At 37.7% G+C, this 23,885-nt stretch overlaps 1 protein-coding gene across 8 annotated transcripts in view; it reads left to right on the top strand.

The window, feature by feature from the left end:
* MAST2 (microtubule associated serine/threonine kinase 2) overlaps window positions 1-23,885 on the top strand; it is a 208,477-nt gene that overhangs the window by 51,190 nt on the left and 133,402 nt on the right. The gene's annotated exons all lie outside the window — the stretch shown is intronic.

The following is a 23,885-nucleotide window of genomic DNA, read 5'->3' as shown; positions in this document are numbered from 1 at the left end:
TGTTTAACAAATCCAAATTAAAATTCAACTCTAAATTTGGACAAAACAAGTGGTCTGTTCTTTTTTTTTTTTTCTTTTTTAAAAGATTTTATTTATTTATTCATGAGAGACAGACAGAGGCAGAGACAGAGACAGAGGCAGAGGGAGAAGCAGGCTCCATGCAGGAAGCCTAATGTGGGACTCGATCCCAGGACTTTGGGATCATGCCCCGAGTCAAAGGCAGATGCTCAACTGCTGAGCCACCCAGGTGCTCCTGTTCTTGTTCTTTTGCTTATCTCTTAAGAATATTCATGAGAATAAGCAACCAAGCTGCTAATATCCTGTTCAATCCCATGCAAATCTCTCAATTTTTGGGATGCCAGTGTGGTTCAGCGGTTGAGCATTTGCCTTTGGCTCAGGGCCTGATCCCGGAGCTCTGAGATTGAGTCCCATATCAGGCTTCTCATGGGGAGCCTACTTCTCCCTCTTCCTGTGTTTCTGCCTCTCTCTGTCTCTCATGAATAAATAAATAAAATCTTAAAAAAAAACTGATAATATTTACTAGACCCTACACTTAGATTCCTTTACATATATTATCGTTTATTTTCTTAGGAACATTATGAGGTAGATACAATCATCATACTTTACAGGTGAGGAAATTCAGGCTTGCAGAGGTTTGTTCATTTGTCCATTTATTCTACAAATATTTATGAAATACCTGCCATGTATCAACACTGTACTAGGTGCCTGGAATGCAACACTGAACAAAACAGTTGAATACTTTGCTGTAGGACAGTAAGTGAATGTTAGATCAGGAATTCAAAATGAGGTCTGACTCTGAAGTCTATTTCAAAACTTGTAAATAAGTGGAGAGGAAAGTCTTTGGCAGGTTGGATTATTTGATGTATTTTTTCTCTGGATTTACTGATACTCAATTTTCTGTTTGGATATTGAAGACTTTTATCAGGATTACATAGGGAGAGTTTTGCCTGGTTTTGATTACATAAAATTTTCTATGAATTGAAAGTAATTTCTATTCTTTAGGCAAATAAAGATGAAAATACACTTAATTTTATTCCACATATTAGGGTCCTGGCAGCAAACAGAACAAATTATGACCTTATAATAAAGAAATATGGACAGGGTGTATTGAAATGGTAACATACATAGTACCTTCTGGTTAATAGTAAGTTGGTACTGTTACTAACCATGAAAGGGTGAGGGGAGGAAGTGATCCTTGGAACTTGGGAGTTAGAGGGCCTGTGTATGTAGAAGGTGACCTGATAATTAGCATGACTTTATGGTAGTGGGATGCAGCCAGTCTAACTTGACCCGGTAGGAACCAACTCAGGAAGATAAATTGCCCCCTAATCTGTTACCCTCTTTTCTTTCTCTGACCATTTGTTGGTGCTGCCTATTGGCTGAATCTATCTGGACCGAAAAGGGCAAGGGAACCTCCTTATACAGTTCATAATAACCCTGCATTTTGGAGTACAAAGGATGATGATCTAGTGGGGCAAAGGATGATAATCTCTACATTGCAAGTTTTGAATATTGAACTTAATTATACAGTTTTGACTATGAATTACTTGATGTTAAATTATATTGCAGTTTTATTAAAAGCTTGCTAATTCTTTTTCCCAATAAACTTATTTAAGGGCAGCCCCGGTGGCGTAGCGGTTTAGCACCGCCTGCAGCCCAGGGCGTGATCTGGAGACCCTGGATCGAGTCCCAGGTCAGGCTCTCTGCATGGAGCCTGCTTCTCCCTCTGCCTGTGTCTCTGCCTCTCTCTCTCTCTCTCTCTCTCTGCATCTCTATGAATAAATAAATAAAATCTTAAAAAAAAAAAAAAGCTGTACAGCTTTCCAGAGCTTCTTTATTAAAAAAAAAAAAAAACCTATTTAAAAAAATTTTAATTCCAGTATAATTAACATGCAGTGTTAAGTTAGTTTAAGGTATACAACCTAGTGTTCAATAATTACTTAATTACTCAGTGCACATCAGGGTAAGTGTGCTCTTAATCCCCTTCACCTGTTTTAACCCCCTCCCCCAACCCCCTCCCCCAACCTGTCTCCTGCCTGGTAACCATCAGTTTGTTCTCTATAGTTAAGAGTGAGGGGATCCCTGGGTGGCTCAGTGGTTTAGCGCCTGCCTTTGGCCCAGGGCGCGATCCTGGAGTCCTGGGATCGAGTCCCACGTCGGGCTCCCAGCATGGAGCCTGCCTCTCTCTCTCTCTCTCTCTCTCTCTCTGTCTATCATGAATAAATAAATAAATCTTTAAAAAAAAAAATCTATAGTTAAGAGTGTTTTTTGTTTGTATCTTTTTTCCTTTTTTTGTTTTGTTTTGTTTTGTAAATTACACATATGAGTGAGATCATATAGTATTTGTCTTTCTCTGACTGATTGCCTTTCATTTAACATTATACTCTACCTCCATCCATGTTATGTAGATTGTAAGATTTCATTTTTTTATGGCTGAATAATATTCCTCTGTGTGTGCGTGTGTGTGTCTGTGAGTGTGTGTGTACCACACATTGTTTAACAGCATGTTAACCTGCATGTATTTGTGTTCTTTCCAGATTTTTTCTTATGGTTGATTTCTAGTTTCATAGTGTTGTGGTTGGAAAAAGATGCCTGGTATAACTTCGATCTTTTTGAATCTGAGACTTATTTTGTGGCCTAACATGTGATGTATTTTGGAGAATGTTTTATGTGAACTTCAAAACAATGTGAATTCTGCTCTTTTGGGATAAAATGTTCTGAAAATATTAGATTCATCTGGTTCAGTGTGTCTTCAAATCCAATGTTTCCTTGTTGATTTTCTGTTTGGATGATCTATCCATTGATCTAAGTGGGATGTTAAAGTCCTCTACTATTATTGTATTATTGTTTATTACTTCCTGTATGTTTGTTATTAGCTGCTTTATTTATTTGGGTGCTCCTATGTTGGTGCATAAATATTTACAATTGTTGGATAGTTTCCTTTAAAATGATTATATAATGTCCTTCTTTGTCTTTTATTGTTTTATTGTTTTAAAACAATAGACCTTGTTTTAAGGTCTATTTTGCCCAATATAAATATTGCTACCTGTCTTTTTTTTTCAACTTCCATTTGCATGATAAATGCTTTTCCATCCCTTCACTTTCAACTGCATATGTCTTTACTCTGAAATGAGTCTTTTATAAGCAGTATATAGACGGGTCTTGCTTTTTTATCAGTTTTGTCACCTGTGTCTTTTGATTGGAGAGTTTAGTCCATTTACATTCAAAGTAATTGTTGGGAGGTATGTATTTATTGGCATTTTGTTATTTGGTTTATGGTTTTTTTTTGTAGAGTTTCTCTGTTCCTCTCTTCCCCTGCTCTCTTCTCACAATTAGTTGACTTTCTTTGGTGTTGTACTTGATGTATTTCTCTTTATTTTTTGCATATCTATTACCCATTTTTGGTTTGTGATTACCATTAGGTTTATATATAACATCTTATGCATACAGCATTTTATATTAAGCTGATGATCACTTAAGTTTGAACCCATTCTTAAAGCACAATGTTTTTACCCTCCCCCCCCATTTTAGATATATGGTGTCATACTTTACATTCTTTTACTTTCTGAGCCCCCTACTGATTTTTTTTTTAAGATTTTATTTATTTATTCATGAGAGACAGAGAGACAGAGAAAGAGAGAGAGAGAGAGGCAGAGACACAGGCAGAGGGAGAAGCAAGCTCCATGCAGGGAGCCTGACGTGGGACTTGATCCTGGGTCTCCAGGATTAGGCCCTGGGCCTTGGTGGCACTAAATTACTGAGCCACCTGGGCTGCCCTTGACTGATTTTTATAGATATAATTAATTTTACTGCTTTTATGCTTCCTGCTTTTCTTTTGCTTATGATCTTTTGTTCCTTTAACATATTTCTTATAGGCCTGGTTTAGTTGTGATGTATTCCTTTAACTTTTGTTTGTCTGGGAAACTCTTTATCTCTCCTATTCTGAATGATAACTATGCTGGATAGTGTATTCTTGGCTGCAGATTTTTTTCTTTCAGTACTTTCATTATATCGTGTCAGTCCTTTCTGGCCTGCAAAATTCCTGTGGAAAAATCAGCTGATAACCTTGTGGGTTTCCCTTGTATGTGACTGTTTTCTTTTCTCTTGCTACTATAAAAATTCTCTCTTTATCAGTACTTTTTGCCATTTTAATTATGATGTCTTTTGGTGGAGACCTCTTTGGAGGTTCTCTGGGCTTCCTGGATCTGGATTTCTGTTTCCTTCCCCAGATTCAGGAAGTTTTTAGCTATTATTTCTTCAGATACATTTTCTGACCCCTTTGCTCTCTCTTCTGGGATCCCTACAACGTGAATGTTATGCTTGATGGTGTTACTGAATTCTCTTAATCTGTTGTGATTTTTATTATTCCTTTTTCTCTCTCTCGTTCAGTTTGATGGCTTTCTATTACTGTCCTCCAGGTCACTTATCGATTCTTCACTTTCCATAATCTACTATTTATTCACTTTAGTGTATTTTTAATGTCAGTTAATGGAGTTCTTCATCTTTAAATGGTTCTTTGTTCTGTGTTATATTTCTTCATTTTTGGATCCCACTGAGGTCCTTCACTCCTTTCTCAAGTCCAGTGAGTATCTTTGTGGCCATTACTTTATTTATTTTTTAATTTTTAATTTAATTTAATTTTTTAAAAAGATTTATTTATTCATGAGAGAGAGAGAGAGAGAGAGGCAGGCAGAGACACAGGCAGAGGGAGAAGCAGGCTCCATGCAGGGAGTCTGACGTGAGACTCGATCCTGGGACTCTAGGATCATGCCCTGGGCCAAAGGCAGGCGCTAAACCACTGAGCCACCCAGGGATCCCCTGTGGCCATTACTTTAAATTTTCTTTCAGGTAAATTATTTAGCTGTTTTGCTTAGGTCTCTTTTGTGATTGTGTCCTGTTCTTTCATTTGGGACATATTCTTCTGTCTCCTCATTTTATTTAACCCTCTGTGTCTGTTTCTGTGTGTTAAGAAAGTCAGCTACATCTCTTGCCCTTGAAAGTAGTTGCCTACAAAGAAGAGATCCTGTAGTGCCCTGCAGTGTAATATCCTCTGTTTACCAGAACCTGGTGCTTCAGGGGTATCTCCTATGTATGTTGTCTGCACCCTCCTGTTGTGGTTGAGCCACATTTACCTTTAGTCTAGTAGTCTGTAATGGCTCTCTTTTCCTGTTGTGAGCCTGGTTTGGTTCCTATGTTGCCAGTGGGCCACTTTGGGGCTGTCTTAGGCTTGAGTTGATTCAGATCAGAGATCCAGTACCACTGAATTTCAGGATGATCTCCCTGTGGTGTCCCCTATAAAGCTTTTGTTGGTAGATGGGGCCTGCAGTAAGACCAGCCAGCTCTCTGTGTCTCTTCCCTTTCTGCCCTCTTTCATGTGACTCTTTTCTACATTTAGTTGTGGAGATTCTGTTCTGCCAGGGTTTGGGTCATTTCCTGTGTGTGTGTGTACACAGGAAATGTGTGTGTGTGTTTAAATACTGATGTAGGTGTTACCTAGTTGTATCCATGTGATGAGGTGAGCCTGAGATCTTCCTGCACCATCTTTCAAAGTTTTGTAGTTTTTAATTTAATTTAATTTAAATTTAATTTTATTTTTATTTTTATTTTTTTAAAGATTTATTTATTTATGATAGACATAGAGAGAGAGAGAGGGTCAGAAACACCAGAGGAGGGACAAGCAGGTTCCATGCCGGGAGCCCGATGCGGGACTCGATCCCGGGACTCCAGGATCCCGCCCTGGGCCAAAGACAGGCGCTAAACCACTGAGCCACCCAGGGATCCCCCAGTTTTTAATTTTATATGTAAATCCTGATGCCTTTTTTTTTTTAAATTATTTATTTATTCATGAGAGACACAGAGAGAGGCAGAGACGAAGAGACATAAATAAGCAGAGGGAGAAGCAGGCTCCATGCAGGGAGCCCGATGTGGGACTCGATCCCAGGACCCCGGGATCATGCCCTGAGCAAAGGCAGATGCTCAACCAGTGAGCCACCCAGGTGCCACCTTGATGCCTTTGAATTAATTTTTGCATATGGTGTAAGGTGTAGGTCTAGATTCGTCTATTTGTGTCTTGTCTTGCCTGTGGATGTTCGTTGCTCCAGTACAGTTAATTGAAAGGTCTATGCTTTCTTCATTCAATTGGTTTTATACTTATATGTCAAAAGTAAATTGGGCATATTTGTGTGGGTCTATTTCTGGGTTCTCTCGTCTGTTTCATTGGCCTATGAGACTATCCTGAAGTCTTAGCATTGGTTAGAGTGATTCCTTACACTTTATTCTTCTATTTCAAAATTGTTTTAGCTATCTAATTCTTTTTTATATAAAATTTAGGCTGTTTGTTTCTACCTACAAGAAGTCTTGCTGGGATTTTGATAGGAGTTGGATTAAACATATTTGTTTCAATATATTAGAACAGTTTTTTTCATCAATATGTTCAATGTCTTAACATCAAATGTACATTAAAAATCTCACATTTCGGGTAGTCAGGTGGCTCAGTGGTTTAGCGCTGCCTTCGGCCCAGGGTGTGATCCTGGAGACCTGAGATCGAGTCCCATGTCAGGCTCCCTGCATGGAGCCTGCTTCTCCCTCTGCCTGTGTCTCTCCCTCTCTCTCTCTCTGTGTCTCTCATGAATAAATGAACAAAATCTTTAAAAAAAAAAAAAATCTCACATTTCTGTCCTCTTGTTTATTTTTCTTGATTGCATTTATCATGTTCTAACATTCTGTATATTTGATATATTCATTGTCTTGTTTAATGTCTGTCTATGTCCACTTAAATGCAAGCTCTAAGAATTCAGAAATTTTTATCCTTTTTTTTTTTTTGAGAGAGAGAGATAGAGAGATTGAGAGAGCAAGCAAGCAAGCAAGGGGGCTGGCAGAAGGAGAGGGAGAGAGTAAATTCCAAGCAGGCTCCACACAGGGCTCAATCCCATGACCCTCGAGATCAGTCCCATGGGGCTCGATCCCATGGCCCCCGAGTTGAAATCAAGAATTAGACACTCTACTGAATGACTCACTTAGGTACTCCTTATCTTTTTAAATTAACAATTGCATTTCTAGAATGTAGAATAATACCTGGTACATAGTAGATACTTAATTTGTAGAATAAATGAGTGAAAGGAGGATTACTTTCAAAATAGAATGATTTCCTATGAGGTTTGAATGAGGAATCTTAACTATAAACCTATGCAAATTCTAAAGTAGGGGTTATCAGAAAATAACTTGTCTTTATAACCTGAGGAACATTTTTTTCCCTCTATAAAAAGCCTACCTAGGGATCCCTGGGTGGCGCAGCGGTTTAGCGCCTGTCTTTGGCCCAGGAGACCTGCCTTTGGCCCTGGAGACCCGGGATTGAATCCCACGTCGGGCTCCCGGTGCATGGAGCCTGCTTCTCCCTCTGCTTGTGTCTCTGCCTCTCTCTCTCTCTCTCTCTGACTATCATAAATAAATAAAAATAAAAAAAAATACTAAAAAAAAAAGCCTACCTACTTTGAAAAAATTTTAATTGACTGACTGACTTTCCATTCAAGCAATAAATAGAGAAGAATCCATTGTTGAACCTATCATGAACCATAGAGGTTCCAGGTTCTGTGCTTTGTGCTGTGTGCATTATCACATGCAGAGGCTGTGGTAGGTCTAGTGAGAAAATCTCTGAGGGTGCCTTTAGGGCTCAGGTTTTGTAACCAACTTCTCTCATTGTGCTTACTTTGGCATGTTTACCATGATGATTTTCCATATAGAGTTAGTTATAAGATAATCTTACTTTTTTTCTGATAAGAGAAAGAAAGATAATTTATGTTGAGAACATACATAGATGCAACCTATTCTGAGAATTTATGTATTCAATTTTATTTATGCAGATGTTTAGTTTTAACCTAGTTATTGCTGAATAGTTTTTTTTTTTTTTTTTAAGATTTTGTTTTTAAGTAAACTCTACACCCAATATGGGGCTCAAACTTACAATCCTGAGATGAAGAATCACATCCTTTTCCGGCCACGTGCCCCCCCAGCTAGTCCCCTCCTGCTTTTTAAGATTTATTTATTTGTCCAAGAAAGTACAAGTGAGAGGAGGGGTAGAAGGAGGGAGAGAATCTGAAGTAGATTTACCACTGAAAACAGAGCCTGACACAGGGCTCAATCTTCCAACCATGAGATCATTACCTGAGCTGAAACCAAGAGTTGGATGCTTAACTGACTGAGCCACACGAGTGCCCCTCTGTCTTATTAACACCATATTAATGTAGAGTAATTGATGAAGATGTTCTGCATGTCTTTTATAGGATAAGCAACCCTCCTCCATCCGTTCTGTTTAGTTAAACATGCATGTTTTAGCAGAAACATGGGTTCAAGTTCTTACCATACAATTTTGAAGCATGTTATATCCCTTTCTTCGGTCCTACATTTATTTAGTTATAAAATAAAAGATTTCAGTTAAATTAGTACATCCATTTATATATTTTTTTTTTTTAATTTTTTTTATTTATTTATGATAGTCACAGAGAGAGAGAGAGAGGGGCAGAGACACAGGCAGAGGGAGAAGCAGGCTCCATGCACCGGGAGCCCGACGTGGGATTCGATCCCGGGTCTCCAGGATCGCGCCCTGGGCCAAAGGCAGGCGCCAAACCGCTGCGCCACCCAGGGATCCCAGTACATCCATTTATAAATCAAATTTATTTGAAGCAGAATTCAATGTGAATTCTTAGGGTAATTTTTCTTAGCAGTCCTATGTCTGAATCCTTCTCTTCCTGGCTGCTGTATTTACTAATCTCCTAATTATCCCTTCCTTCATGTTAGATATTGTCATGAGGCATAAGTCTCCCAACTCCTGCTATCTTTATCATCTTTATCTTCAGCAACCATGTAGACCCTGTCAATATTCTAGCACCATAGTTGCTAGACCTTATCATCATCATTTCTAGTCTACCTTTGTACCCTCTTCAGAACTGTGGTTTGTGCATTATCATACCATTGAAATGCTCTCCTTCTAAAATCATGATGCTGGATAACCTCCTCACTACAGCTTGATGGATTTCAGCTCCTTCATTTGCTTATTTTTAGGCTTATTTGTATCTCTGTTAGATCCTTCTTATTTCTTCTTTACTTTCCTCCCTTTTTAGCTTTTATTCCATGGTTCATTAACTATTTAACTCTTTAGTCAATGTTATAAATCTATCTTTTGTCAGTCTATCTGGTTAATCAGTCTGGTAAGACTTTTACCTTTGTGTTACTGTAGTCTACTGAAGAAAACCACACATGGAACAGATTGGTGGCCCATAAATTTATAATGGAAACATCAGTCAGTCCTCAGCATTGTTCACCAGTCCTACTTTTTTCTTTAACACATCATCTTGTTCTCTACATTATCTCTTTCAGATTCCCTTGCTTTTCTGAAATCTCCCATCTCTTTGCTCCCTGATTTCCTTCCTTTTTTTTTTTTTTTAATTTTATTTTATATTTTTGATAGGCACACAGTGAGTGAGAGAGAGGCAGAGACATAGGCAGAGGGAGAAGCAGGCTCCACGCACCGGGAGCCTGACGTGGGATTTGATCCTGGGCCTCCAGGATCACGCCCTGGGCCAAAGGCAGGCGCTAAACCGCTGCGCCACCCAGGGATCCCCTGATTTCCTTCTTTATTTTGCAGAGAGAATAGCTATCATTTGGAAACTTCTTTAGATTCTTTACTACTAAGATTGCAGGTATTTTGTTGACTCTACCTCCTTTTTTATTTTATTTTATTTATTTATTTATTTATTTTTAAAGATTTTATTTATTTATTCATGATAGTCACAGAGAGAGAGAGAGAGGCAGAGACACAGGCAGAGGGAGAAGCAGGCTCCATGCACCGGGAGCCCGACGTGGGATTCGATCCCGGGTCTCCAGGATCGCGCCCTGGGCCAAAGGCAGGCGCCAAACCGCTGCGCCACCCAGGGATCCCTCTACCTCCTTTTTTAATGTTAGAGTAGAAGAAGTATCCTTTTTTCCTATCTCTGTTTATGCTTTGAATATCATCTCTTACTTTTTAAGAATAATTTTTTTTTTGAGAAATTTGGCTGCAAAGGATAGAAAATAATTAAATGGAAGCTGGAAATGTCTAGATTCTTTCTTTATTTCCTCATCTCTTTTATTCTGTAACCCACTGCAGTTGGGCTTCTGCTCCCATCATACATCTACGCCGAAACTGTTCTTACAAAGGGCATCACTGACTTTCATGTCAGTAAATTCAAGGGTACTCTTGGGCCTTCTGGAAGCAGTTGTTACTGTTCAGCCCTCTTCGAACACTTTTTTCTTGGCTTTCTAATAGCATTTTATTTTCTCCCATTTCTCTGGTTATTCTTCAATTTCTTGCAATTTAGTCAGTATTTATCAATATTAATATTAAAAAGTAAGGGTTTTGGGATCCCTGGGTGGCTCAGCGGTTTGGTGCCTGCCTTCAGTTCAGGGCGTGATCCTGGAGACCCTGGATCGAGTCCCACATCGGGCTCCCTGCATGGAGCCTGCTTCTTCCTCTGCCTGTGTCTGCCTCTCTTTCTCTGTGTCTCTCACGAATAAATAAATAAAATCTTAAAAAAAAAAAGTAAGGGTTTCTTAGAAGAATGCAAAATTTGTATGAATTTTAAGAATAAAACATGACACTTTTTAAGAGATTTATTTATTAATTTATTTTATTTATTTATTTTTAAAGATATTATTTATTTATTCATAGACACACAGAGAGGCAGAGAGGCAGAGACACCGGCAGAGGGAGAAGCAGGCTCCATGCAGGGAGCCCGATGTGGGACTCCATCCTGGGACTCCAGGATCACGCCCTGGCCTGAAGGCAGGCGCTAAACCGCTGAGTCACCCAGGGATCCCTTAAATTAATTTTTTAGATAGTGAGCACTGGTTGAGGATTTTTTTTTTTTATAAATTTTTATTTATTTATGATAGTCACACACAGATAGAGAGAGAGAGGCAGAGACACAGGCAGAGGGAGAAGCAGGCTCCATGCACCGGGAGCCCGACGTGGGATTCGATCCCGGGTCTCCAGGATCGCGCCCTGGGCCAAAGGCAGGCGCCAAACCGCTGCGCCACCCAGGGATCCCATGGTTGAGGATTTTTAAGCTGTGTACATTTTAGGAAAGGGAGACTATCATGGCCAAGGGCTGATAATCTGTAATATTAGTTTCACTTACCAGATTGGCACTTCTACTGGAAGCTTTTTTGAAAGATTTCCTGATGTAATGAATTGAGCCCTCTTTGACATTCCTTTTTTAGCACTTTGTCTTACCTCTGATAGAATTTCTCACATTGTATCATAATTACTTGCTTGTATTTGACTTTGCCATTGGATCTGAGATCTTCTAGAACAGCATTATTAGTTTATGAGTAGTGTTAATCTTGGTAATCTTTCCCTATGCCCATCTCAGTGCTTAGCATAATAAATGTTTCCTGAATTAGTAAATGAATAAAGAGTTTGAATTTTGAATTTCTGGTCTGAACAGTTTATCAGACTGCACCATTTATATTTCTCAGGACCGATGGATTAGAGACTGATTCCTACCTTGTACCCTGCTGATATATATTTTATTTAGTTAATAAAATCTATTTTGATTGGAAGTTCTATGGCTTTAAAAGCCAGTGACTTTGCAGACACTCATTTAGTGGATAGTATACCCTATGCAAATCATCTGTCTGTTCAGGTCTTGTGTTTGTTTTCCCCATAGACATAATCCAGCCGTTAGTTGTTTAAAGCAGCAGATGGAAAGAGTCCATGGAGATGTGGGTTTATTAGCTCTCACAACAGAAGACCATACTGGTTGTCTAAGGATTAGAAATTTGTTGATGAATGAAAGGGAGATGGATCCTGCTTTCTGTGTTGTTTTCAGCAGTATGGCTAGTTCTTGTTCTTAGAGTCAGTTTTAAGAACACCAGAAAAAAATTTTGTAAATAAACCTTCCTTTAAGCCCCAGACTGTTGGTGTAGCTACGACAATTATGTGAGCAGCAGCTTTTCTTTTCTTCTTGTTGAGTGCAGACTGAATCAGTCTTACAGTTATTGCTGAATTTACTCTAAGGAGTAAAATATATATAGTCTCTAAGGAAACTATACAGCCTGCTTTGTGTATACCTATATATACCTTTATGTATATTTTTATGTATATACTCTCTGTACAAATAGAGAATATAACAGTGCCTTATATATACCTTTATTTGTCAAATTAGGAAATTTGGATCAATATCTTCTGCAATCTTTTGGAAAGTGAATACTTTTTACAGTATGTCCTACAGTTTGAAGAACGAATGATTGTGAATTGGTAAATAATGTTTTAACCCTCTTAAAAATACAGTGCTGCCTTTGCTAACAATTTTTTTGTGACTTATTGAAACACCACCAACTTGCCTCACATTTCTTCTGTGTTTAATAGGATTCTGGAAATTACTATAAAATTGGAAAGTTTAAAACATTGCTTATGGGGTGTTTAACAAAATCCTATCATGTGAGCTAATCTTTTACTATAGAACTTAAATATATATATAAAGCATGTATATATATACTTATATATAAACTTAAATATATATATACTTTAAGCTATAAATTAAGACACTAGAAACATCTTTAAACTTGATTAAAGTCTTGAAAATGGCAGCCAATGACCAAAGAAATGATTCTGAGATTATTAAACCCTGAGTAAAACTAGACTTTTTCATGCTGTGCTCTTTGAGAAGTCTGATGGAATGGGGAGCTTTTCCGCTGACAGTACTATGAGCAGTGAATAGATGAATGAATTCATCCATGCTCAGAACTCACCACACGTGTACTAGCCCCTTCCAGGACATAAAAGAGCAGGGAAACCGACCTTAGTAGTGATCTAAGCTCTTGAAGAAAGAGGCTTTGGTGACTGCCCAAGAAGTGAAGACTAGCGTATCTAGAGATAAAGAAACAAAAGAGCCTGTGACAGTATCGAAAGAATCTGACATTTGCTTTGTCTGTACAAAGGATGAAAGGAATTTTGCCGACTTTGTCAGAACAATAACTGGTTTTATATCAGCCTCAGCCTAAAATACAGGCGTCAGAATAATATGTTTTTCTTTGTATTTCTGAAGAATTGTTATCTTTTTAGAAACGTATGTGAAGTGGTTTTGTTTTGGGAAAGGAAAACGTGACATGGATTTTAAAAGCTCAGTAGCTGCAGGTGGAGACTCTCTTGTTTTGCTTGCCAAACCTTGATAATAAGCAATGAAGTAAGGATATCAAAGATTGGATTTTTTTTCCTGGGACCTTTTTCCTTTTCTTGGTACTTCAAATATTTTAACCAAAGGGGTATGCCTGGAAGAGAAAAACAAATACGAAATATTTTCCTCTATTTTGGTGATGATTCAGATGAGATCTGTCTGTGAAGAAAGACGTGGCTGTCATGCGAGGCAGAGATTGTCTACTTACACTGGACTGAGAACTGATTTAGTGGAGTGGTGGTTAGTGGGAATAGCATGGAGAAAGGGATTGATTGTTTGCCTCTTTACCCAGCAGTAAGCAAGTAGGCACTAGTATTTGACTGTCTTGGGAGTGGCTTTTTTTGTTTGTTACCTATTATGGATGATTCCAGTATTCTGCGAAGGAGAGGGTTACAGGTGAGTAACAGCCTTTTTCCTGCTCTCCTTCCTCTTAGTGTCTTTTGAAAATGTCTAAATGGATTGCTTCAATTTTATTTAATTCATTTGAAGCAAGGTAGAATGCCATTAAGTTCCTCTTTTTTCTATCCTGTATAGTTACAATTAGAGAAATTGTCTGAGACCCTTATACTTTGATAGAAAAAATGCTGCTTGTGCTTACTTACATTATATTAAATGAGTGGTGCAATTAAATCAGACCTTTGTAGGATGCAAGCCTAATTTTTGATATTAGACATTATTGCTGACAGATTGTTTGCAGTAAACATATTCTGCTCCTGATCACTGCGTCTTCTTCCCCACCACCTCTCCTTAGTTAAGTCGTATGTATAATATATATGTGACTCTACACATAGTTTTAAGAACTTTTTAAAATTACCACTTTGCAGGCATATATATACACGTACAACATAGCCATATATGATAGCAATATATCTGACACCTGTTTTAGAAGCCTTCTCCTCTTTAAGTCTTTGGTAATTTGGCACATGGAGAGGTAAGTAGAGTCTAATAATGAGGGGAAAATGGAGAGATTGGTAGATAGCATTCAGCAGAGTTTCACTGAATGTCCTTAGCACTAGAAGAAGACACTACATTTGCTTTAAATTTTATGATTAATTTTTTCATATTTGTAAAGTAGATCATCCTGTCTTGGTCTTATTAATAAAGAACAAGCCAGTTTCCTTTAGTCCAACATTCAATGTGTTTTAAGGATTGACATAGTGAAGATTTCAGTATAAAACACCAAACTAATCAATCAGCCTGTGTAGGTCTTCTCATGAAATGTAGCTTTCTCTTGTTTTTATTTTGTTTGACATTTGTAAAGCACTTTTTTTTTTTTTTTTTGAGACAAAGCACCTTGGATCTTTGGAGTTATCATAAATTAACATTATTTTGGTATTTTTAAAGCACTCAAAAAGAAAATATACAGGATTGGTAACATTTAGGCAGATTATGATATTTGTAGTTCTTATTATTTATCTTTCTTATTAATGGTATTGTGAACATTCAGAGCCTCTTGGGAGCACTCGCTGAATCTTCAGCACTTTTCCAGTATGACTGACCTTTAAAAGTCAATACCTTATTTTAATTTGTCTTGTTAGTGCAGTCACTTTGATCAGATCTGTCATTTGATTTCTTGGGGATATTTTAGGAAGTATTTTTAAAGTACTCAGAAGACTTTTCATAAATAATGATGTATTATGGTCAATTAACTGTTGATAAAAAATGGCTAGTTTTATTTTAATTTTTTAAAAATTATTTATTCATTTGAGAGAGAGAGAGAGACAGAGAAAGAGAAAGCATGATCTGAGAGGAGAGGCAGAGGGAGAGGGAGAAGCAGACTCCCCACGGAGCAAGGGAGACTGATGTAGGGTTTTGATCCCAGGTCCCTCAGAATCCAAGCTGAAGGCAGATGCTTAACCATCTGAGCTACCCAGGTGCCCCATAAAATGGCTGGCTTTATAAGCATACTTAATTGCATTGCTTATTTATTATCTTTATTTAACTTTTTTAGTTGCCCACATTCAGAAAAGGAATCCTATTTATTGAGTGGGGAATATTTTCAATTTTATGCCTGTTCTGTGTTGAATAAGTCATTTTCTCCCTAGTGACTAGGTCAGTCTCCAGTATCTGTTAACCCTTTCTCTTGAGTCTTTGTTTCTATCTTGTGGATATTCCAAATTGCCAGACTACATACACTGGAGAATGTTTTCTTACAGTCTCCTTTTTTCCCCCAAATATTTTTTTTTACTTTACAGTTCATTCTCCAAAAGACTACATTGGAACATTCTAAAATAGAAGTAATATTTGAAAAACAGCAGTTTAGATTATTTGTTTTAAATAGGTAAGTTATAATGTAAAACTTCAAAAGTTAGTTTTAGATTTGTGTGTATAAACACACAAAAGCTAAAGTCTATTCAGTGGTATAGGTAATCTACTGGATAACCTCAGATTAGAAGATAAAAAGCCAGATGAATGTACTAACTGCATTTTGATGAATTTTTTAGATTTCCTTAAAGTTTTCCAGAAAACCAGCTAAGATACAACCCTGCTTTGATCCTTCCAGCTCTTTCGTTCTTTCTTTCTTTCTTTCTTTCTTTCTTTCTTTCTTTCTTTCTTTCTTTTTTCTTTTCTTTTCTTTTCTTTTCTTTTCTTTTCTTTTCTTTTCTTTTCTTTTCTTTTCTTTTCTTTCCTTTCTTTTCTTTTCTTCTTTTCTTTTCTCTCTTTTCTCTTTTCTTTTCTTTCGATTTTATTCATTTATTCATGAGAGACAGAGAGAGAGAGAGAGAGAGAGGCAGAGACACAGGCAGAGGGAGAAGCAGGTTCCCTGTGGGGAGCCCGACGGGGGACTCAATCCCAGATCCCGGGATCATGCCCTGAGCCAAAGGCCGATGCTCAACTGCTGAGCCACCCAGGCGTTCCCAGATAATTTTAAAGTAGGAACAGAAGATTGGCTTAAATTATAGTTCTGCCACATTCTAGCCATATTAACCACAGTCATATTTTGAAAAACTCCTAATGCCTCCCTTTCTAGTGTTCTACCATCATTTGACAGTAACCTGTGGAGGCAAGACATAGAATGATTTGTTAGGGGTGATAGCAGTGGAGGCAGTGGGAGGTTTCTGATTGGCCACTTTTTCGCTATGTGAAGCTTATTAGTAGCTTCCTCAAGGACAAACAGTGTGTTTGTGGACAGGCTAGGTATTTAGGTCAGGATACTCTGACCTGAAAGTAACAGAAAACTTGATTCTGATTTAAATATTTAAAAAAAGGTATTGATTCAAACACAGATGTCCAGAGGTTGGATGGTTTCAAAGTTGGGTAATCTAGTGATCTAGTGTCTTGTTCAGCTTCTCTGCTCTGTATATTGGCCTAATTCTCAAGCTGGCTTCCTACTTAACTAGAGAAAAGGCTGTAATGGTTTCAGCCTGCACATTCATACAGTAATTGCATCTGTAGGTCCTTTTAGACATCTGGGAGATTATGTGGCTGCATCTTTCCTTTAGAGGAGTCTCTGTCCTGTGTAGCAATTGATACTGTTTTATTTGAATAGCGGTTCAGGTTGGGTCTTTGGGTCAGCTTTCATCCTATTGCTACTTTTGAGGTTGAAGTTCCTTGTGAATGAAAGATGCATTTATATTTGCTTTATTTCCCAATCATCTTTATGGGAGATGATTTTATTTTAACTTTGAAAGGTCAGCAGATTAGCTAACATAAATATATTTTTATTATCAACTCTTACTGCCATGATTTCTACATTTTTTGCCTAGAAGGCAGACACAGTAATTTGGTTTCATTGTATATATAGTGAGAGCCCAGTTTTCCAGATTCTGAGTTGAGATTATTTGTTGTACTGATAAAGTTATTGCCTTCAGGTGACAAACATATAATGTTTATTCTACCCCTTTTCTGCTTTTGATGTTCAAAAGTGAGAGTGCTTTAAAGTGCCCTTGTTCAGGGGCATTTAATTATTTTGGATAGCGTATGACAGCATAATGTATACTGGGAAGCATTTTGACAAAGCTTTCTTGGGATTTTTTTTTTATTTTGAAAGTTATGACATTCAAATAAATAATCCTCATACAAGATGTAATTCAGTTTAGATTGTACTCCTTAGAAGCAAAATCTTCAAGAACCAGCTAGATTTCGGACACTTCCTTTTCTCTTGAAAGTTATTTCAAAGATGATATATGGACAAAAGTGTAATGTAATGATTTCCTTCTGATATTTTTAAATATCCTTTTGTGGGAAGTTGAATAGAAGAAATTGTAATTTGTACTCATCTGTCCTTAGTACTACGAAATATTTTCATCATGTCAGTAAACTAAATGGCTTTGAAAATTAAATGGTTTATCTTATTCGTACCTTCTCTTTTTCTCTGCTGTATGTATTTCTGTTTATGTTGTAATCACACCAGACTTCTGCCTTTTATTGGGAGGGATTTGTATTTAACATATTTATTCATCTTCTCTGATAGTTTTCATTCCTGAGTGTTGTTATCCTCCTCCTCTACCTATCAACCTCCTGGTCATCTTCCCTATGTAGCACCTAATTTTCAGTTCTTACTGTCATCATGATTATCTTCAAGATCTTTGCAGAGATGGATAATCAGGCCAGCCTCAGATCTTTAGAGTTTCTCTTCTTCCTGGAGTTTATTTTAACAGCACATTTCCCCTAAGCAAGATGTATTTTGTCCATGGAGTTGTTTCACTTAGGAATTTAATAGTAATCTAAAATTACATCCCCTGAGACACCTGGGTGGCTCAGTGGTTTGAGTATCTGCCTTTGGCCCAGGGCGTGATCCTGGAGTCCCGGGATCGAGTCCCACATCGGGCTCCCTGCATGGAGTCTGCTTCTTCCTCTGCCCGTGTCTCTTCCTCTCTCTGTGTCTCTCATGAATAAATGAATAAAATCTTAAAAAAAAAATTACATCCCCTTATCATTTCTGAATTAAATTCCTGCATTCTCGGGGTACCTGGGTGGCTCAGTGATTGAGTGTCTGCCTTCGGCTCAGATTGTGATACTGGGGTCCTGGGATTGAGTCCTTCATTGGGTTCCCCGTGGGGAACCTGCTTCTCTCTTTGCCTATGTCTCTGCCTCCCTCTGTGTCTTTCATGAATAAATAAATAAAATCTCTTAAAAAATAAATTCCTGCATTCTCCTCTGCAAATCAGGATCACAGATTGAAGGTCTGTGAACCAATACTTGTAGAAGTGATTTTCTGGGTCCACCTTTAGAGATTTTTTTTTTTAAGATTTTATTTATTCATGAGACAGAGAGAGAGAGAGAGGGGCAGGGACACAGGCAGAGGGAGAAGCAGGCATGATGTGGGACTTGATCCCGGGAGCCCGATGTGGGACTTGATTCCGGGATCAAAGATCATGCCCTGGGCTGAAGGCAGGCACCAAACCGCTGAGCCACCCAGGGACCCCCAACCTTTAGAGATTTAAAGAAAAATTGATGAATATAATCCCTATGGATTCTTTTTTATTTTGTATTTTGCTACTTCATGCATTTATTGTGTTTCATCTTTTTTTTTTTTTTTTTTAAAGTTCAGAGATGGGGAAAGGGTGTGGGGAGGGGCAGAAAGAATCTTAGGTAGATTCCATGCCCAGCATGGAGCCCAGTGTGGTGCTGGAACTCACAACCCTGAGGTCATGACCTGAGCCAAAATCAAGAGTTTGATGCTGAACTGACTGAGCCACCCAGGCGTCCCTATGTTTCATCATTTCTAAGGTTCTCATCTATTTACTTAACAGCTCTGACATTGTGCTGTGTTTTAATGGTGTTACACCTTAATTGGCAGTTATTTTTGTTTTGCTTTAAGAAAATATTAAAAAAAAAAAAAGAAAATATTTTTAAAGATTATTTATTTATTTGAGAGAGAGCACAGAGGGAGAGGGAGAGGGAGAAGCAGAAGCAGATTCCTTGCTGAGCAAGGAGCCTGACACAATGCTAGATCCCAGGACCCTAAGATCATGACCCGAGCCGAAGGCACTTAACCCACTGAGCCACCCAGCACCTCTAAACACTTTTTTTTTTACTGATACCTAAAATAATGTCATCTCTTGAAGTAATAGTTTTTCAGATTCTATAAAATATGTTACTGGCCAATGGAAGGAAGTATTTGAATTTGCAACATTTATATATATATCTAAAGACTTCTGCCTTTTTTTTTCCAGCTCTCTTCTATTCCTTTTTCTAATGTCTTGAACATCTCTCTTCCCTTGATTCTTTGCTTTTCTTTTAGTAAGTTGGTATCCATTTGATGTGTCCTTTCTGTATCATTTGAGAATATGGTGTTTTTTTTTCTCCATTAATTTGTTTTGAAGTGTAGAAGATTTATAAATTTTCTATTGCATAACCACTTGAATTTTGGGGATAAACCTAACTCAGACATGATGTATGATTCAGCTTTTTGAATGGAATGGATTTAATTTAAACTTCCTATATCACCTTGAGGTAGTTTTGGTGAGGTTTATAGGATATATTTATAGGAGTTTGCCCATTTTGTCGCTGTTTATTGAGGTTAAAAATGATAATATTTACTCTTTTAAAAAACATCTGTTGAATCTGTTTTTATGTCCCTCTTGGTGTTTTTCTTTTTTCTTTTCTTTTTTTTTTTTTTAAGATTTATTTATTTGAGAGAGCTTGTACACGTTCCAGTGCACGAGTTGGGGAAGGGATAGAGGGAGAGGGAAAGAACCTCAAACAGACTCCCTGCTGAGCTTGAAATCAAGGCCTGAGCTGAGATCAGGAGTCAGACGATGAAACGACTGAGCCACCCAGGTGCCTTGTTTTTTATAAAGCCAGCTATCACTTTATTTCAAACTTCATATGTCATTTTGCTTTTGGATTATCTGCAAATGGCATGCAGTAGGTTTTTTTGTTTTTTTTTTCCTGTCTATACTGGTAAATTTGTCTATTTACATTTATTAAGATTACTGATATATTTGGGCAGCCCTGGTGGCGCAGCGGTTTAGTGCCGCCTGCAGCCCAGGGCGTGATCCTGGAGACCCTGGATCGAGTCCCACGTCAGGCTCCCTGCATGGAGCCTGCTTCTCCCTCTGCCTGTGTCTCTGCCTCTCTCTCTGTGTCTCTATTAATAAATAAATAAAATCTTAAAAAAAAAGATTACTGATATATTTGAATTTGTTTCTACCCTGTTATTTCTTGGTATTCCATGTCCTGCGTTTCCATGCCATACCGCTCCTTTTCTTTTTTGCCATTTAAAACTATTAGATAAAGGGGTGCCTGGGTGGCTCAGTTGGTTGAGTGTTTGCCTTTGGCTCAGGTCATGATCTCAGGGTCCTGGGATTGAGCCCTGCATTGGGCTCCCTACTCAGCAGGTAGTCTGCTTCTCCCTCTCCCTCTGCCCCTCCCCACTGCTCATGTTCTCTCTCGCTCTCAAATAAATAAATAGAATCTTAAAAAAAATATTGATGGAGCCTTTTTGGGTTGTTTTTCTTCCTTGATCTTTTTTTTTTTTTTTTAATTTTTTAAATTTATTTATGATAGTCACAGAGAGAGAGAGAGAGAGAGAGAGGCAGAAACACAGGCAGAGGGAGAAGCAGGCTCCATGCACCGGGAGCCCGACGTGGGACTCAATCCCGGGTCTCCAAGATCGCGCCCTGGGCCAAAGGCAGGCGCTAAACCACTGCGCCACCCAGGGATCCCTTCCTTGATCTTTTTAACTCTACTAGTGAATTAGAACAAATTCAAGTTTTATTCCTCTCTTAAACAACAGGACTCCTTCCTTCTCATCACCTCCAAACTTACATGCTATTTTTGTACAGTATTTTAGTTCTTCCAAAATTTATTTTCACAAATTAGATATTTTTATTACTGTTTATTTGGTCATTACTTACTGACATTTATGTGTATTTACTAGTTTTCTTACTCAATATTCCTTCCTGGGTCTTAGATTTTTCTCCTAGGATCATTTTCTTCCTTAAAGGATATCATGTAGATGCTGCTTCAGTATAGGTAGATTGCTAGTAAATACTTCAAATTTATTTAAATATGTCTATTGTGTCTTTGACCTTGAAAGATTGTATGGGTATCCAGTTTTCTGTTGGTAGTCATTTTCTCTCAAACTTTGTACATAAGAATACTATGTACAACTGTCTTTTGGTTTCCATCATTGCTATTGAGAAATATACTGCTGCTGTAATTGTCATTCCTTTGATGTTTGTGGATCTTGTTCTCTGGCTTTTAAGAGTGTGTGTGGTTTTCTTTTCTTCTCTTTCTTTCTTTTCTTTTTTTTTTTTTTTTGTCTTTGATGTTTTTCGTATTCCTATCATTTACCTGGTCTGGATTTTTAAAAAATTAATCCCACTTGGGTACATTATGCTCCCTATATACGTGTATTCATTTCTATTCCACTGTATCTTCAAATATTGTAACTTCTTTACTTGTGCTTTCTGGGATTCAAATTAGACATCTATTGAATACAAGCTACACACAAAAGAATATAGAGTTTATATTGCGTTTAAGAAAATGCCAAAACAGCAAAAATGTTCTCTAAAGCTGGAAGTCAAGATGATGGTTTCTTGGGGAGTGTAGGTAGTGACTGAAAGAGGGGCACAGGATGCTTCTAGGTTGATGGTGATGTTCAGTTTTTTAAAACCTGGCTGTTGGTTACACTACTGTATTCAGTTTGTGAAAATTTGAGTTGTAGGCTTATGTACACTTTTCTGTATTTATATTGTATTTCAATATGTAGTTAAAAAGTATTTGTTGTCTTCTTTTATTCAGTAGGATGCGGAAGTAAAGGATGTTATTTGTCATCAGCAGTGGATTCTGAGTGGGCCCTAGAATGTTGTTCTCCACTCCTACCCTCACCCCAAGCAGTGTTATTTATGTTAGTCAGGCTGTATCGGTTTACTTAAAAGTTCTGTAAAGAGATATCTAGCTATTTAGTGGTGAGAATGCCTTTTTCTTCCCCCTTAATTTTAGACCTTAGTTGAGATATCATTTCCAAAAACCTAACTCTCAAACTCTACTCTCAATGAGTGGAAGGTTGAGTTAATATTTCTTAAAGCCTGTTAATTTTCCTTCTCTGGGAGGAGTGCTGCTACTGCAGTGAAAAAGGAATGGATGAATGAATTAATGTGAGTGAGAATTAAACTAGAAAGTGTGAGGGAGGCCCAGAGAGGGAGCTGCCTCAGGCAGAGAGATAGCTTTGACCCATACCAGTCATCTCCATGCTGGTGACTATTGATGTAAAGGACAAACACCAGTCTTGTGACTCTTAGCTTGCATACTTACTTGTGGGGGTAGCAGTTATTGACTTTGGACACTTGGCCTTTGTCTTTTCTTTGGAAATATTTTATGGGTTTAGTCATTGTGAATAATGCACATAGACAGTGATTCCCCATGTGAAGAAAGCCGTCTCATTTTGTATGTAATATCTTTAGAAGTTTGCTTTGTGGACAAGTGAAAGGGAGTAAATGGTTATTTCCCTAGAATTTACTATATACAGCTTTCTTTGCAACTTTATTTTTTTTTTTTTGTTTTTTTTTTTGCTTTGCAACTTTAGAATATAGTTCAAGAAAATATGAGAATAGCATCTTCAGCAGACAGTATTTATGTCAGTTTCAGGGAACCAAAATGATTGTAATTAAGTTTGAGAGACTCTAAAATAATATATACTTGAATTTTGGGGATAGAATTAGTTACTGGAGAATAGTACCTAATCCATTAGCGTTACAACCTTGCTTCAGGTGGATCAAATTAGAAGAATCCATCTCCTGTTAGTAATGATAATCCAGGCTATCAAACCCTAAGCTTTTCTTGGGGAGAGAGAAGGGACGTAGTTTTTTTTTTTTTGTTGTTGTTGTTGTTTTTTAAAAGATTTTATTTATATATTTATTTGAGAGACAGAGAGAGAAAGAGCATGAGCAGTGGGGAGAGGGAGAAGCAGACTCTACCAGCCAGAAGACTGTCAGTAAGTGGCTTGTTCCTAGCACTCTGGGATCATGACCTGAGCTAAAGGCAGATAGATGCTTAACTGCCTGAGCCACCCAGGTGCCCCGTTTTTTTTTTTTTTTTTTAAGACTTTATTTTTAGAGCAGTTGTATGTTTACAACAAAAATCAGAGGAAGGTACAGAGATTTCCCACATATCTGCTAGTGTTTGTTGTCTTCTTTTATCCAGTAGATGCACAGTCTTCCCCATTATCAGTATCACTCACCAGAATGGTACTTTTTTTTTTTTTGCCAAGGATGAACCTGCAGTGACATATTATAATCACCCAAAGTCCACAGTTTCATTTAGTGTCTACTGTTAGTGTTGTGCATTCTATGGGTTTGAATAAATGTATAGTGACCTATATCCACCATTAGAATATCATATGATGGTTCCTGTTGCTCTGCATCCTCACCAGTATTTGGTGTTGCCAGTGTTCCAGATTTGGGACATTTTTATAAAAGGTTTATAGTGAGGATGTCTGGGTGGCTCAGTAGGTTAAGCATCTGCCTTTAGCTCAGGTCATGGTCTTGGGATCAAGCCCCACATTGGGCTCCCTCCTTAACAGAGAGTCTGCTTCTCCCTCTGCCCCCAACTCGGGCTCACTTTCTCAAATAAATGGATAGAATCTTTTAAAAAATATAAATAAAAGGTGTATAGTGCTATCTCATTATTATTATTATTTTTTTTTTAGGCAGAAGTTTTTTTAGTTTTTTTTTTTTTAAACTTTATTTATTTATTTATTTA

Source organism: Canis lupus, chromosome 15, assembly GCF_011100685.1.
Source record: "Canis lupus familiaris isolate Mischka breed German Shepherd chromosome 15, alternate assembly UU_Cfam_GSD_1.0, whole genome shotgun sequence".
Classification (NCBI taxonomy): Eukaryota; Metazoa; Chordata; class Mammalia; order Carnivora; family Canidae; genus Canis; species Canis lupus.
The sequence above is the reverse complement of the archived record's forward strand: the minus strand, read 5'-3'. Positions and strand labels throughout refer to the sequence as shown.